General features: G+C 34.0%; 1 protein-coding gene and 1 long non-coding RNA gene across 2 annotated transcripts in view; one reads left to right on the forward strand and one right to left on the reverse strand.

Moving 5' to 3' along the window:
* The window catches only part of lsm7 (LSM7 homolog, U6 small nuclear RNA and mRNA degradation associated), a 233,169-nt gene that overhangs the window by 196,932 nt on the left and 22,486 nt on the right, over positions 1 to 13,751 (reverse strand). The window lies entirely within an intron of this gene.
* On the forward strand, positions 554 to 8,932 carry LOC144197229 (uncharacterized). The gene is made up of 3 exons (XR_013326495.1): positions 554 to 755; positions 7,575 to 7,764; positions 8,765 to 8,932. It is a non-coding gene; the product is annotated as an uncharacterized LOC144197229 (long non-coding RNA).

Consider the following 13,751-nt stretch of genomic DNA (forward strand, 5'->3'; position numbering starts at 1 on the left):
GTATTGTTTCAGTTCAGGCGTTTGTGTTTTTTTAATATCTGACAGTGGTGGTTTTTGGTTTTCTGTTTTTTCCATATATAAGGCACACTGTCTATTTTGGAGAAAATGTAAGACTTAAGTGCGCCTTATAGTGGTGAAAATACGGTAATTGCTATTGTCTTCCAGGTATGAAGCACTCACTCACTACACAGTCACCTCTAGAGCCAGCCATTGTTGATGTTTTGGATTTTTTTGCATAAAATCTTGCAGTGGGGGAGGAGCTATATGATGGAAGATTTTGTAAACTAAGATGGCATCTGCATATTTAACAGTATTGTTTCAGTTCATGCGTTTTTGTTTTTTTAATATCCGACAATGGTGGTTTTTGGTTTTCTGTTTTTTCCATATATAAGGCGCACTGGATTATAAGGCGCACTGTCTATTTTGGAGGAAATTGAACACTTTTAAGTGCGCCTTATAGTCGTGAAAATACGGTACCTTTTTTCACCCTTTAGCTTCCCTCTCTGAAAGCTTTTTTTTTCCAAACAGAAAAAATAACACACCTGACTGTCAGACGGCGTAATTACATCGAGACGGGATTGCAGCTGCGGGTGTCGAGCCCGAGGGTCAAGACGTAATGGCGACCGTGGCTTCCTCACGTGTGTTTGTCGAGGAGCGGAGATCAAATGACGAGTAATGGACTCACATGGATCTGCTGTGTAATAGTAGGCAGCCCAGCTGGGAGCAATTTTCCCAACAAAATGCACCTCCAAATGGTAAGAGAACATCAGACAAGGTAAAATAAGGACAAGGTTTAACTATTTCTCTACTGACTTTTTTCAATTGCTATTAAACCACACAATACACGTTTGGTTGTCCTTCTAAGTTTTTGTTCGGAGGCTAAAACTCTTTAAATTGTGATCCCAGCAATCTCTCTTTATCAGACACTTCTTCCCCCTTTGATCCATCTAACATGGACATAGAATAATACAGTGCGGCTTATATATGGAAAAATGTCATTCATTGAGGGTGCGCCTTATAATGCGGTGCGCCTTATAGTCGTGAAAATACGGTAGTAGTCAACATAGATAACACAAGAATAAGTTCTCACATAAATAAGTAGGTCCAAAAAGTAGATAGGACCCAAAGAGTTACATAAATGATTTTCATTGCATAATTTCAATAGTTATGAATCAGTTTGAGTCTTGATAATTTACACCGAAATATCCTTTGACGAGATTATATCATTTAATTAGTATGTGTTGCGACACAGGACATGAAAAGAGCTGGCGTAGAGAAAGATGACGCAAAAAAATTTGATTCGCAGTGGCCACAGGAAAAGCTAAAAATGTGGTAATAGTACAAAAATGTGACTGTTGGACTTTAAAGTTTAGTTCAAACAAATTATGAATTCAATATAAGTTTTCAAGCTTGACTTTCACTTTAAATCTCCTCATCCTTGCTGTTTGATTTAGGAAATTTAGGAGTTTCTATGCGTTTTTTCCAGCCATGTTAACGTATTCTATCAAAAGATTCTGACTGCATCTCACTAAAAAAAAGTCGATAAAAGATCCAACTATCTCTCCCTTTGAAAAAGTAGAATTATCGCATGAGTTTTTCCATTTGAAGTACCTTTGAATTGTCGAGCCGTACCTAATAGTACTACAACCCTGACACGACTAATACATCTGACAGTATTCATTTGGAGCAGATTGGTCACCATCTGCTGTCTCTACAGCAGTGTATCCCAACCTTTTTTGAGCCGAGGCACACTTTTTGCATTGAAAAAAATCTCAAGGGACACCACCATCTGAAAATCTTTGTCGCCTATATTTATAATAGTTATTCTCATCGAAGTTTTATCAGCAGAAATCGCATCCAAAATTATTCCAAAATCAAATTTTTCACAATGACATAATGTCACGGAAATTTAGCCTGTGGACCCTGAACAACTTCCGGTTTGAGTGATGCAAATAACCAATTAAAGTTATTGATCGCATCATTTTATGATTTTTCTCTAAATATTACTTAAATCTCCTAATATTCCACAAAAAATTGTGCTCACACGGACTTTACGTCGGCAAAAGTTGATGCCCTAGAAACCAGACAACCTCCGTTTCGACTTAGAGAAAAATAAGCAACAAAATTACTGTTTCACAACTTGAATCAAATAATAGTATAATCTACAATTTAACGTCCATCATATTTTGATTTGAACCTTTTAATAGTTCCTTTATAATCTCCTTATATTCATATAAATTTCTCTCTCTCAATATCACATTGTATGACTTCTTGCAATTTCCCACGGCACACCTGACCATTGCTCACGGCACACCAGTGTGCCGCGGCACAGTGGTTGGGAAACACTGCTCTACACTACCATTCATGCGTCACGAGGGTTTTTTGGTGTGTAGAGCAGTGTTTCCCGACCTTTTTTGAGCTGTAGTACACTTGTTGCAAATTAAAGAAATCTCAAGGCACACCAATAGGTGAAAATCTCTCTTGTCTGATGTTAAAATAATGAATGCAATGTTTTTTTTAACCTTATTTAAATTTTGACTCTTTCTCCCAATATTATGCAAAAAGTAGTATGACTTAAATCTTGTAATATTACAACAGTTTTTCTTCCCAATATTATTTCACCCACCTAAAATTACGAGAAAAGGCGTTTTATGCTCCCACAAACTTAACGTCGACAAAACCAAAGAGCTTCTGGTTTACTTGACATAAATTAAAATAAGCAACAAAATGACTTTAATCTCACAATATCGCAATTTGAATCTTGTGATAGTAAAATCTAGGAATTCATATTCCAATTTTAACCTCATAATAATTGAATTTTAATCTCTTAATATTGAGATTCCTCCTTGTAATTCCCCGCGGCACACCAGAGCATCACTCACGGCACCCCAGCGTGCCGCGGCACACTGGTTGGGAAACACTGGTGTAGAGGATGAAAAAAAAAATGTCTCCTCATTAGAAGCCGAATAACTGCCAAATTTCAAAGAGCAGACCAGACCACAGATTTCTGGTTTTGGACACCTTGGCCCAGATCTCTCCAGCTCAGCTGTGCACACTTTATTATTTTTTTTTCGGAGTAAGTTGTGTGCATGCATAAAAAGGCACGGTGTAGTTTACCACTACAGGCTTGCAAAGGAAGGGGGAATAACCAGATTGTACTTGAAGATGAGGTTAAACGAGAAGGAAAATGTCATTTTCGGACTAAAAAGGGCTCCTTTGGAACCTGCCATTTGACCATGGCAACATAATAAGTAGTAGTCAACATAATAAGTAGTAGTCAATATAATAAATAAGTAGTCAACATAATGAATAAGTAGTCAACATAATAGATAAGTTGTAGTAAACATAATACATAAGTTGTAGTTAACATAATACATAAGTAGTAGTCAACATAATACATAAGTAGTAGTCAACATAATACACAAGTAGTAGTCAACATAATACATAAGTAGTAGTCAACATAATAAATAAGTAGTAGTCAACATAATACATAAGTTGTAGTCAACATAATACATAAGTAGTAGTCAACATAATAAATAAGTAGTAGTCAACATAATAAGTAGTAGTCAACATAATAGGTAGTAGTCAACATAATAAGTAGTAGTCAACATAATAGGTAGTAGTCAACATAATAAGTAGTAGTCAACATAATAAGTAGTAGTCAACATAATAAGTAGTAGTCAACATAATAAGTAGTAGTCAACATAATAAATAAGTAGTCAACATAATGAATAAGTAGTCAACATAATAGATAAGTTGTAGTCAACATAATACATAGGTAGTAGTCAACATAATACATAAGTAGTAGTCAACATAATACATAAGTAGTAGTCAACATAATACATAAGTAGTAGTCAACATAATACATAAGTAGTAGTCAACATAATACATAAGTAGTAGTCAACATAATACATAAGTTGTAGTCAACATAATACATAAGTAGTAGTCAACATAATACATAAGTAGTAGTCAACATAATAAATAAGTAGTAGTCAACATAATAAGTAGTAGTCAACATAATAGGTAGTAGTCAACATAATAAGTAGTAGTCAACATAATAAGTAGTAGTCAACATAATAGGTAGTAGTCAACATAATAAGTAGTAGTCAACATAATAGGTAGTAGTCAACATAAGAAGTAGTAGTCAACATAATAAGTAGTAGTCAACATAATAGGTAGTAGTCAACATAAGAAGTAGTAGTCAACATAATACGTAGTAGTCAACATAATAAGTAGTAGTCAACATAATAAGTAGTAGTCAACATAATAGGTAGTAGTCAACATAATAAGTAGTAGTCAACATAATAGGTAGTAGTCAACATAATAAGTAGTAGTCAACATAATAAGTAGTAGTCAACATAATAAGTAGTAGTCAACATAATAAGTAGTAGTCAACATAATAAGTAGTAGTCAACATAATAAGTAGTAGTCAACATAATAAGTAGTAGTCAACATAATAAGTAGTAGTCAACATAATAAGTAGTAGTCAACATAATAAGTAGTAGTCAACATAATAAGTAGTGGTCAACATAATAAGTAGTAGTCAACATAATAAGTAGTAGTCAACATAATAAGTAGTAGTCAATATAATAAGTAGTAGTCAACATAATACGTAGTAGTCAACATAATAAGTAGTAGTCAACATAATAAGTAGTTGTCAACATAATGCATAAAAAGGCACGGTGTAGTTTCCCACTACAGGCTTGCAAAGGAGGGGGAATAACCAGATTGTACTTGAAGATGAGGTTAAACGAGAAGGAAAATGTCATTTTCGGACTAAAAAGGGCTCCTTTGGAACCTGCCATTTGACCATGGCAGCTAATGAACTGTTTTTCAGGATTATGAGCTCTGTGTTTTGATGTCAATATACATGTACATGTATATGTATATTTAATTAATTAATTTATTAATTATTACTTTTATTTATGTCTAATATTTATTTTTCTGTCTTGCTACTGTGACAATGGCATATCCCAAAATAGGGATGATTAAAATGACCTAATCTAATCTAATGTAATCTAATTTCCACCTTCAATTGCCCTTACTTAATTTCAAAACCTGAATATAACTGAAACCATGTCCTCCATCATTTGCCACTTGTCTTATCTGTCATTTTAAAATATCCTCTTTTTTTTTGGCCAATATCCGTTTTTGACCGCTGTCAAATTTTCTTCCTTGAGTATGATCCAAAACAAATAAGCCCCTCCCACACATGTTGACAAAGCCTTCGCTCAGTCAAGCGCCCCCTCAGCTGCTTTATTGGCAGGCTTATGCTATAAAAAAGTTCTTCATGGAAAAACTTTATAAAGATAAACAAAACAGCTTTTATTTATTTATTATTTTTTTTCTTCTTCTCACCTTGTGAGCGATCATTTGATTTTAAGTTGATGAATATTCATGAGCGCCTCCAGGTACAAGTTTGACCTTGTCGGAAGTTTGAGTGCTACTCACCCTTATTGCTTTTCAAAGCTTCCTTTCTAAACCTCGTTTTTTCACGGACGTCCATCTTAAAAGTTTTCTACAAACTCAATTAGGACAACTGGTAAGAAAAAAAACACAACCCAAATAAAGTGGGTTGGCGTTTGAGTGACATTTTTGCCACAACCGTTGCACAGCGTCCATCTAATGAGTGCTAATTGCTTGTTTGTGACTATTTGCTCGCCGCCTGCGGGGCATCAGAGACGTGGCCCAGCACGAGACCCATTTCCTCATCTTTGTTGTGATTGCCCTCGTGGCTGTCGTCCACCCTGGAGAAGTAATGTCCGCCCAAGGCGTAAAATATATCCGGAATTATGTCCCTCACGAGTAAACATAGAAATAAGTGGAGCAAAAATAAATAGGCATACACTCCCAAAAGTTACTGTTCAATTTACAGGCATTGAATTGAATGCTTTCATTGTCATTATACAAGTATAATGAGATTTAAAGCTTGACTCTAAAGTGCACATACGACAACAACAAAGAAATGGAAGTATAAATAGTCAATAAATGAGAAATACAGAATTAGTCAACACAACAACAAACAGAAGTATGATTAAGCAATAAAGAACTGATACAGAAGTTGTCATCACAACAACAGACAAACAGATAAATAATCAATGAATAATAATTAATTAATAATCAATATGTAGTCAACATAATAGATAAGTCCTAGTCAACTTAATAAGTAAGTAGTAGTCAACATAAGTAGTAGTCAACATTATAAGTAGTAGTAGTCAACATAATAAGTAGTAATAAACATAATAAGTAGTAGTCAACATAATAAGTAGTAGTAAACATAATAAGTAGTAGTCAACATAATAAATAAGTAGTCAACATAATGAATAAGTAGTCAACATAATAGATAAGTTGTAGTCAACATAATACATAAGTAGTAGTCATCATAATAAATAAGAAGTAGTCAATATAATAAATAGGTACTAGTCAATATAATAAGTAGTAGTCAACATAATATGTAGTAGTCAACATAATAAGTAGTAGTCAACATAATAAGTAGTAGTCAACATAATAAGTAGTAGTCAACATAATAAGTAGTAGTCAACATAATAAGTAGTAGTCAACATAATAAGTAGTAGTCAACATAATAAGTAGTCGTCAACATAATAAGTAGTAGTCAACATAATTAGTAGTCAACATAATAAGTAGTAGTCAACATAATAAGTAGTAGTCAACATAATAAGTAGTAGTCAACATAATAAGTAGTAATCAACGTAATAAATTTAGAGATAAATATAGAGAATAAATAAATCACAGTCAACATAGATAGGTAATCAACATGGGTAAGTGGTCACAAAAATAGTTAGCTATAAAAAGTTATTAAAGTAGTTTAGTCCAGTAAAAGATAAATTTTGATTAGGTCCTCTTATGTCCAGAATTGCAATTGACTAGAATCGAACCTTGATCCGTGTTTGTTGTCGTTTTTCTCCCCATTTTGGACACAGTTGAACTTGGAACACTAGCTATTGACCAGAATTGTACATTTCGGTTTCTTGAGTCTCTCTCTTTGAATTTCAGTATAAAAAACAAAGCATATTTGAAGTATAGTATGTCTTTTTTAGCCCAAAAATCAGTTGGTATCGGCTCAGTAACCCTTCCACCCTGAGCAGAATAAACAGTGTCTATTGCTTTAAAGGCCAACGTTGTCTAAACAGCCCAACTTGCAACGCTAATTTTGCACTTGTGGCCATTCAACTGTGCAACTATTGAAATCCTTTCAGCTGTCAGCCAGTTCTGACAAGGAAAAGAAAACTATTTAGACATCCAAAGGTGGTAATAACAGAGTATAAACAAGTCAGTCATTGACTTTTTTCTCTCTGACAAATGTCAGAGAAAATGGCAAGGGGGGGGATTTATAGCTTGGCGGCCAAATGTGAGGTGATTTGTGCTTATACGTGTTTGCTTTAGATGTGACAATACGCATTGGATGGATCTTAAGTCTATATAGAATAGAAAAAAATAGAAGTTGCGGTTGGAAGGTCACGCTTGAATATTGATTAGCGGGCGAAGAAGGTTTCATTGAAGAAAACGTAAAAGCATCAAAACAGCATCAAAGTCTACTTTTCTTGTCGCCTTAGGCTTCTTTTAAGGACTGGATTTTTGGATTAATGGACGCTGTCGTCTGAGCACTTAGGCTGAAGATGTTGTTATCTTTGGAGACGATCTTCATGATGGACAATCAGTAAAGGGTGTCCACTCTATTCTGATTGGGAGATATGGCAGTAATCATTCGCCTTGGTGGTGGAAGCCGATATAGTATGTTTTAAGGTAAGTTAGACAAGGGTATGTAGACTTTTTATGCATATAATTGTAAGTTAGGTACAGTAGATGAGTGGTTAGCATTTTGGTCTTGCAGTTTTAAGGTTTAGGGTTCGATCCCAGGTTGATGTCATTGTGTGGAGTTTGGATATATGCCCTGGGCTTGTGTGGGTTTACCCTCAGGACTCTGGGTTCCTCCCATGTTGCAAAAACATGCTGTTAAAACAGATTTTTGAACTAAAAACACAGAAAAAATGGATTAAAAAATGACAATTATTGATTTAAAAGGGGGATAATCAGGAATTTTAATATACATCTATACTCCTCATTTTAATTTGATCCTGAAACTGATTTTTGAACTGAAAACAGAAAAAAAATGATTAAAAATTCACTCAACTTTTTTTTATAAATGGATTAAAAAACTGGATTAAAATCCCTGAATATTCAGTGTTTTTATAGATATAATAGAATGTTTAAATTTGCTTTTTTAATATATTTTTGATTTTACAAAATGATTTTTGAACTAAAAGCAGAATAAATGGATTCAAAAATTACAATTATTGATTTAAAAGGGAGAAAATCAGGAAATTTAATATACATCGATACTCTTCATTTGAATTTGATCCTAAAACAGAAAGTCGGCACTCATGATTTACTTACCCGGGCCACACAAAATGATGCGACGGCCCAAATTTGGCCCCCGGGCCGCCACTTACACACCATTGGTCTAAACACATACTAAGTTACACCTGAGTGTCCAGGCAAATTATAATTAAGGAAATACAGTACTTATATTTCTATATTGGCACTAAAACATGTATAGTATGCTAGTAACAATAGGGGTGATCCTACTTTGCGTTTTTTCCAATTGTTGCGGCCATGTCTGTACTCATTTTTCATCACCAATTTGATTTGAACTTCTAGCAAAGTGACTTATAACTCTAGTTGTACTTTCCCACAGACCGATTGTCCACTTCTCTGCTTCTAGTGTCTATTTTTTCCTCATCAGAAAGCCAGGAAGGTCACAGACAACAATTGTCTGGAGCACCAGTACAGGCCACCGTACTTGGCCAGCCACCCAGTAGGAGCCAGAGTCCAAAAATCTGCAGCACTCCAGGGAAGGATGGGGAAAAAGGGAAAAATCAGCGCCATCCCTCCTGTTTTTGACAGCGACAGGACATCTGTATGTACTACACACGTACTTTGATGTTCTCACTTTGCTTCCCGCATGATCCCAGTAGAAAGGCATAAATGGAAGAATATAAAATAGAGCAAAGAGCTTCTGAATCTTTGATGAAAACGTTGAAGTATTCATGCAATAACAGCAGGTGGGTAAAAGACAATGGACATAAAATGGGAGGGAATTTCTAACCTCGTTAGGACGAATTGATTTAAGTATTGACTGGAATTTAGATAGCGGATATGCTAGTTGGTATTTATTAAGTCATCTTCTTAAACGGCTTATCGTAGGGTTGGGCAAAGTTTACGGCCCGGGGGCCATATTGACTTTAAATATTTGACAGGTGGGCGGGGTCAGCTACAAGATGAGATACAAATAAAAAAGGGCATCCGTTAATAGTACATATGGAACATAAACAGAAAAAAGGACTATTAAGTATTAACATACTCATCAGTCATCATTAAAGTGAGAAAAAGTAGAAAGTACAAAGTCAAGTAAAAATGAATGTATTAATAAATATTAAAATGTCATTTATAAAAAAGATAGAAGGGCTGTAAAACTTATGCTAATAATACTTTGGGATATACTAATATTTAGTATAGTAAATACTAGTACTAAACTATAATGCTAATACTTTGTAATTGACCATTTAATTAAAAAATACTCATGAAATAAAATTAAAAAACTGCACTTTGTTAGAAAAAATTTAGTTTTCAGAAATATTACTGTGAGAAAAATGAATATAATTTATATCACTGTAATTTAATTAATTTTTCTTTTTATTTTTTTCAGCTAATAAAAAATCTTGAATCATGTCTATAAATAATAAGAACTATAGTTTAACGCCTTATAGTAAAAATATACTTAAAATTATATTATTTAATTGATTAAATTATATTATTTACCATCCATACAATCTAAGAATAATAGTTCTACTCCTAAACATAGTAAAAATTTAATTAAAATTATATTCCTAAATGTACTACAAGTACTATAAATAATTATTCATCATATATATATATCTATAAATATAATGTATATTAAAAGTAAAAATAATATTATTACAAGTACTTATAAATAATTATTTATCATATACATATCTATAAATATAATGTATATTAAAAGTAAAAATAATATTATTACAAGTACTATAAATAATTATTTATCATATATATATATATCTATAAATATAATGTATATTAAAAGTAAAAATAATATTTTCCTGGATTCATCAATATAATACATGTATTTATTTTTCATAATTTTTTATAATACAATTTTGCGATACATTGCCACAGTTAACTTGCTAGCTTGTGTTTTTCCATCGTCCGCCATGGCGTTCCTGGCACGAAACGATCAAAAGCCGCCGTCTTTCGGCGCCCGCCGCCTGATCTCGTCACACTTGATTGAGTCGTCGCGATTGTCTCAGGGCTTACGGAATCATTACACTAATCAATGGCCGCTTCGCAGGCTGCTAAATGCCGCCGCCGGCAAACAGCGGAGAAAACTATCAACGAGAGAGCCCGCCGCCGCCGCGTGTACATTTTCATTACATTCACGTTTGCATCGAACGCCTGGAAATGGAACAATCGATGCTTTATTGAACCACTTTGAGAGAGCGCTTCATCAAGTGTCCGTCCATGGCATTAATGGCTTTTTCCCGCTTGCAAATGTAGGCGGCCAAGACCCTCAATTAGTTGAAGTGACTTCTCGTGAGGTGCTTTTAGATTGTCGTGATGTCACCACACACACACGAGACCAATATTAACTGGAGGTTTGAAACTTGGGTTCCAATTCCAGGTCGTTTAAAAAGTTGGGAGAATTGGCGAAAACGCTGTAGACCAAGGGTGGCCGCGTTAAGGTCAACTCGATTTCATGTGGGCCGGACCATTTTAGATTTAATATTTAATTTTTTTTTTTATAAATGGATTAAAAGAACTGGATTAAAATCCCTGAATATTCCGTTTTTTATAGATATAAAACAATGTTTATTTTAGCTTTTTTTTAAATATATTTTTAGATTTTACAAAATGATTTTTGAACTAAAATCACAGAAAAAATGGATTAAAAAATGACAATTATTGATTTAAAAGGTGGAAAATAAGGTAATTTAATATCTGACGAAGAAAAAATATATATTTATAGTTTCGGCCATATCAGAAATAGTGACCTATCATATTTTCTCGCATATAAGCCGCACCCTTAAAATTATTATTATACATATTACACATTATTAATATACATCTAAACTCTTCATTTTAATTTGATCCTAAAACAGAAAGTCGGCACTCATGATTGACTTTCCCGGGCCACACAAAATGATGCAGGGGGCCAAATTTGGCCCCCGGGCTGCTAATTTGACACCTGTGGTCTAGACATAAATTTAAAAATGCTGTTGACAGCCATGGTTTGAATTCCAGTCAGCTAAATATTGGCGGTGGATCTCATTTTGCTGTTTAAATAAGCAGAAATTGGGAAAACGGCCATTCTTGACATGTCGGCATGGTGCCTGCCAAAATTCAAGTTGAGATTTGCCTGCTCAATTCAAATAATGACAAGAGATGGATGAAGATGCTCCAAAGTCAATCATACATAATTTACTGCAATAATTAAAAATGGGATCATAGATCTCAAAACTATTTCCTTGTTTGAAACTCAAATCCAAATTTGAAACATTAACTGCCAAAATAATTGGATTCATGAATTTACATCTTTTCTGATTATCAGTCGTTAAATTATAGACATTAAGATTTGACTAAAGCCCTCCAAATAGAGAATACTTTTATATATTAATTTTCTTAATTTTATTCACACTTTTCATTAAAAAAAGGGAACCAATACTTCAGTATTTAGTTTTTTTTAATTAAAAATAAAAATAATTAACTCTTTTATTTTTACTCTGATTGATAAAGGGTTAAATAAAATAACAAAAAACCAACAAAAAACAAACTTTTTTTAAAATTTCTTAATTTTGAAACCGCTTATAATGACAAAGGTCATGGGGGGTGCTGGAGCTTAACCCAGCTAACTACGGGGACCATGCTTGGGACACCCTGAACAAGTAGCCGTCCAATCGCAGGCCCCTAGAAGACAGGCAACCCAAAAAAAATCCACTCACACCCATGGGAACATCCAAAAACGATACAGGAACATTTGGTATTGAACCCTCGATCGCACCAATGCAAGACATAAATGGCAACCACTTTTCCACTGTGCCACCCTCCCAATTACTAACAAACACCAACATTTTCATCTTTGGAATACATGCTGGCTTTCTTTAGACCGTTTTTTTTTTTTTGATGGTTTCAGATCTGATCTTGACACCACCGAGGCTCGGCAGCTCAGTACGACGGAGTTCTGCCGAGTAGTCTACGCAAGTCGTGTGGGGCGGCCTCTTGCTGCTTAGCTTCACAGGGTTAAATCAAAGTTGAATAAAAGAGAATGGGGAAACGCAGATGCTTCTTCCAACTCCCTGTGGTGTTTAATACTCTGTGAAGAACTGAAGGGTGATGGCTTGGCTTTTTTATTGCCATGTGCTCCAGATGGAAGGAAAGAACAAACATTTGACGTCTATCGTCTTATATTCGGGAAGAAACCCTCAAACTGTCTTGAAACCCTGATGGAATATTCCATCAGTTGTTTGAAAGGCAATTTAAAAGCCCAAGCATAGTTTGAAACCTGATTTCAGTGTTTATACCATAATTCAAAACCAGGATTTTTAGCTAAATCAATTTAAAATTGAAACTCTTATCTCAAAACCCGATTATTTTGCGTCAAACCCCAAAATAGATCTTCTAAAAAATTGTTTAGTGTCATATAATATGCTATTCAAGGTTTAAAGTCTTGATTTGAAAGCCCAAATATTGTTTGAAACCCTGCAAAAACAATTACTTTATTATTTTTGAATCTGGTTTGAAAACAGTTTTGATCTGGATTGATGTGAACAGTCTTCTCCATTATTCATAGTACAAAGAGTGTATTTTTAGTGCTAAATTTGATGTGCCATTTGAGATGACATTATTTTCAAACTCGTCTGGTTTGAAATCAATTTTGATCTGGATTGAAATCAATTTTGATCTGGATTGAAATCGCATCATTTTTTAGGGTCAAAAGTAGTTTTTATTGCCCTCAGGTATCAAAATTGGGGAAAATATTAGATCAATACATCACAAAAGTGAATTCATAAGAATACACTTGCTTTAAGGCAATCCGTAATTTAACAAAAATAAAAACTAAAAAATTATTCTGCCGATGGCAACGAAGCGCATTTGTCCGCTTTCAATTTGCATGTGATTACGCCCTCGGAAATGGCACTTTGGGGCTATTAATTTGATTTTGAAGGATTTGTATCTAGATTGAGTATTTAGAGCAATAATTAAAGATGTTGGAAAAATTGCCACAGGCAATTCAAACGTGTTTTTATCCAAATGTAACTATCTTGATTGCAACTCTTGAATAGATTAGATGACATTATTGAGAAAATGGGTGATAATTACTGACTGGGTTGTATAGTAATTATTTAAACACACAGGCTGCCATTGACGGCAATAGACGTCCAAGCTAGTTTAACCATGGAGGGCTGGCAAAAGTTGTCAACATTGTCAGGTGTTAAACTACTACTAAAAGTGTGCGGAATAAAATAAAAGTGACCGTTTTATTGGGATCACAAATTTAGCCATAGCCGGGGTGGTTCAGATTTGCTTTTCAAAATAAAACATAAATTAGTCATAGTCAGCACTAAAGGTCAAATTGTCGGAATTGAAACATTTCCTACTCTAAGAAGAATTTTAAAAATGACAATTGTTATTGTTGTTTG

The sequence above is a fragment of the Stigmatopora nigra genome, chromosome 5 (assembly GCF_051989575.1).
Source record: "Stigmatopora nigra isolate UIUO_SnigA chromosome 5, RoL_Snig_1.1, whole genome shotgun sequence".
Taxonomy (NCBI): Eukaryota; Metazoa; Chordata; class Actinopteri; order Syngnathiformes; family Syngnathidae; genus Stigmatopora; species Stigmatopora nigra.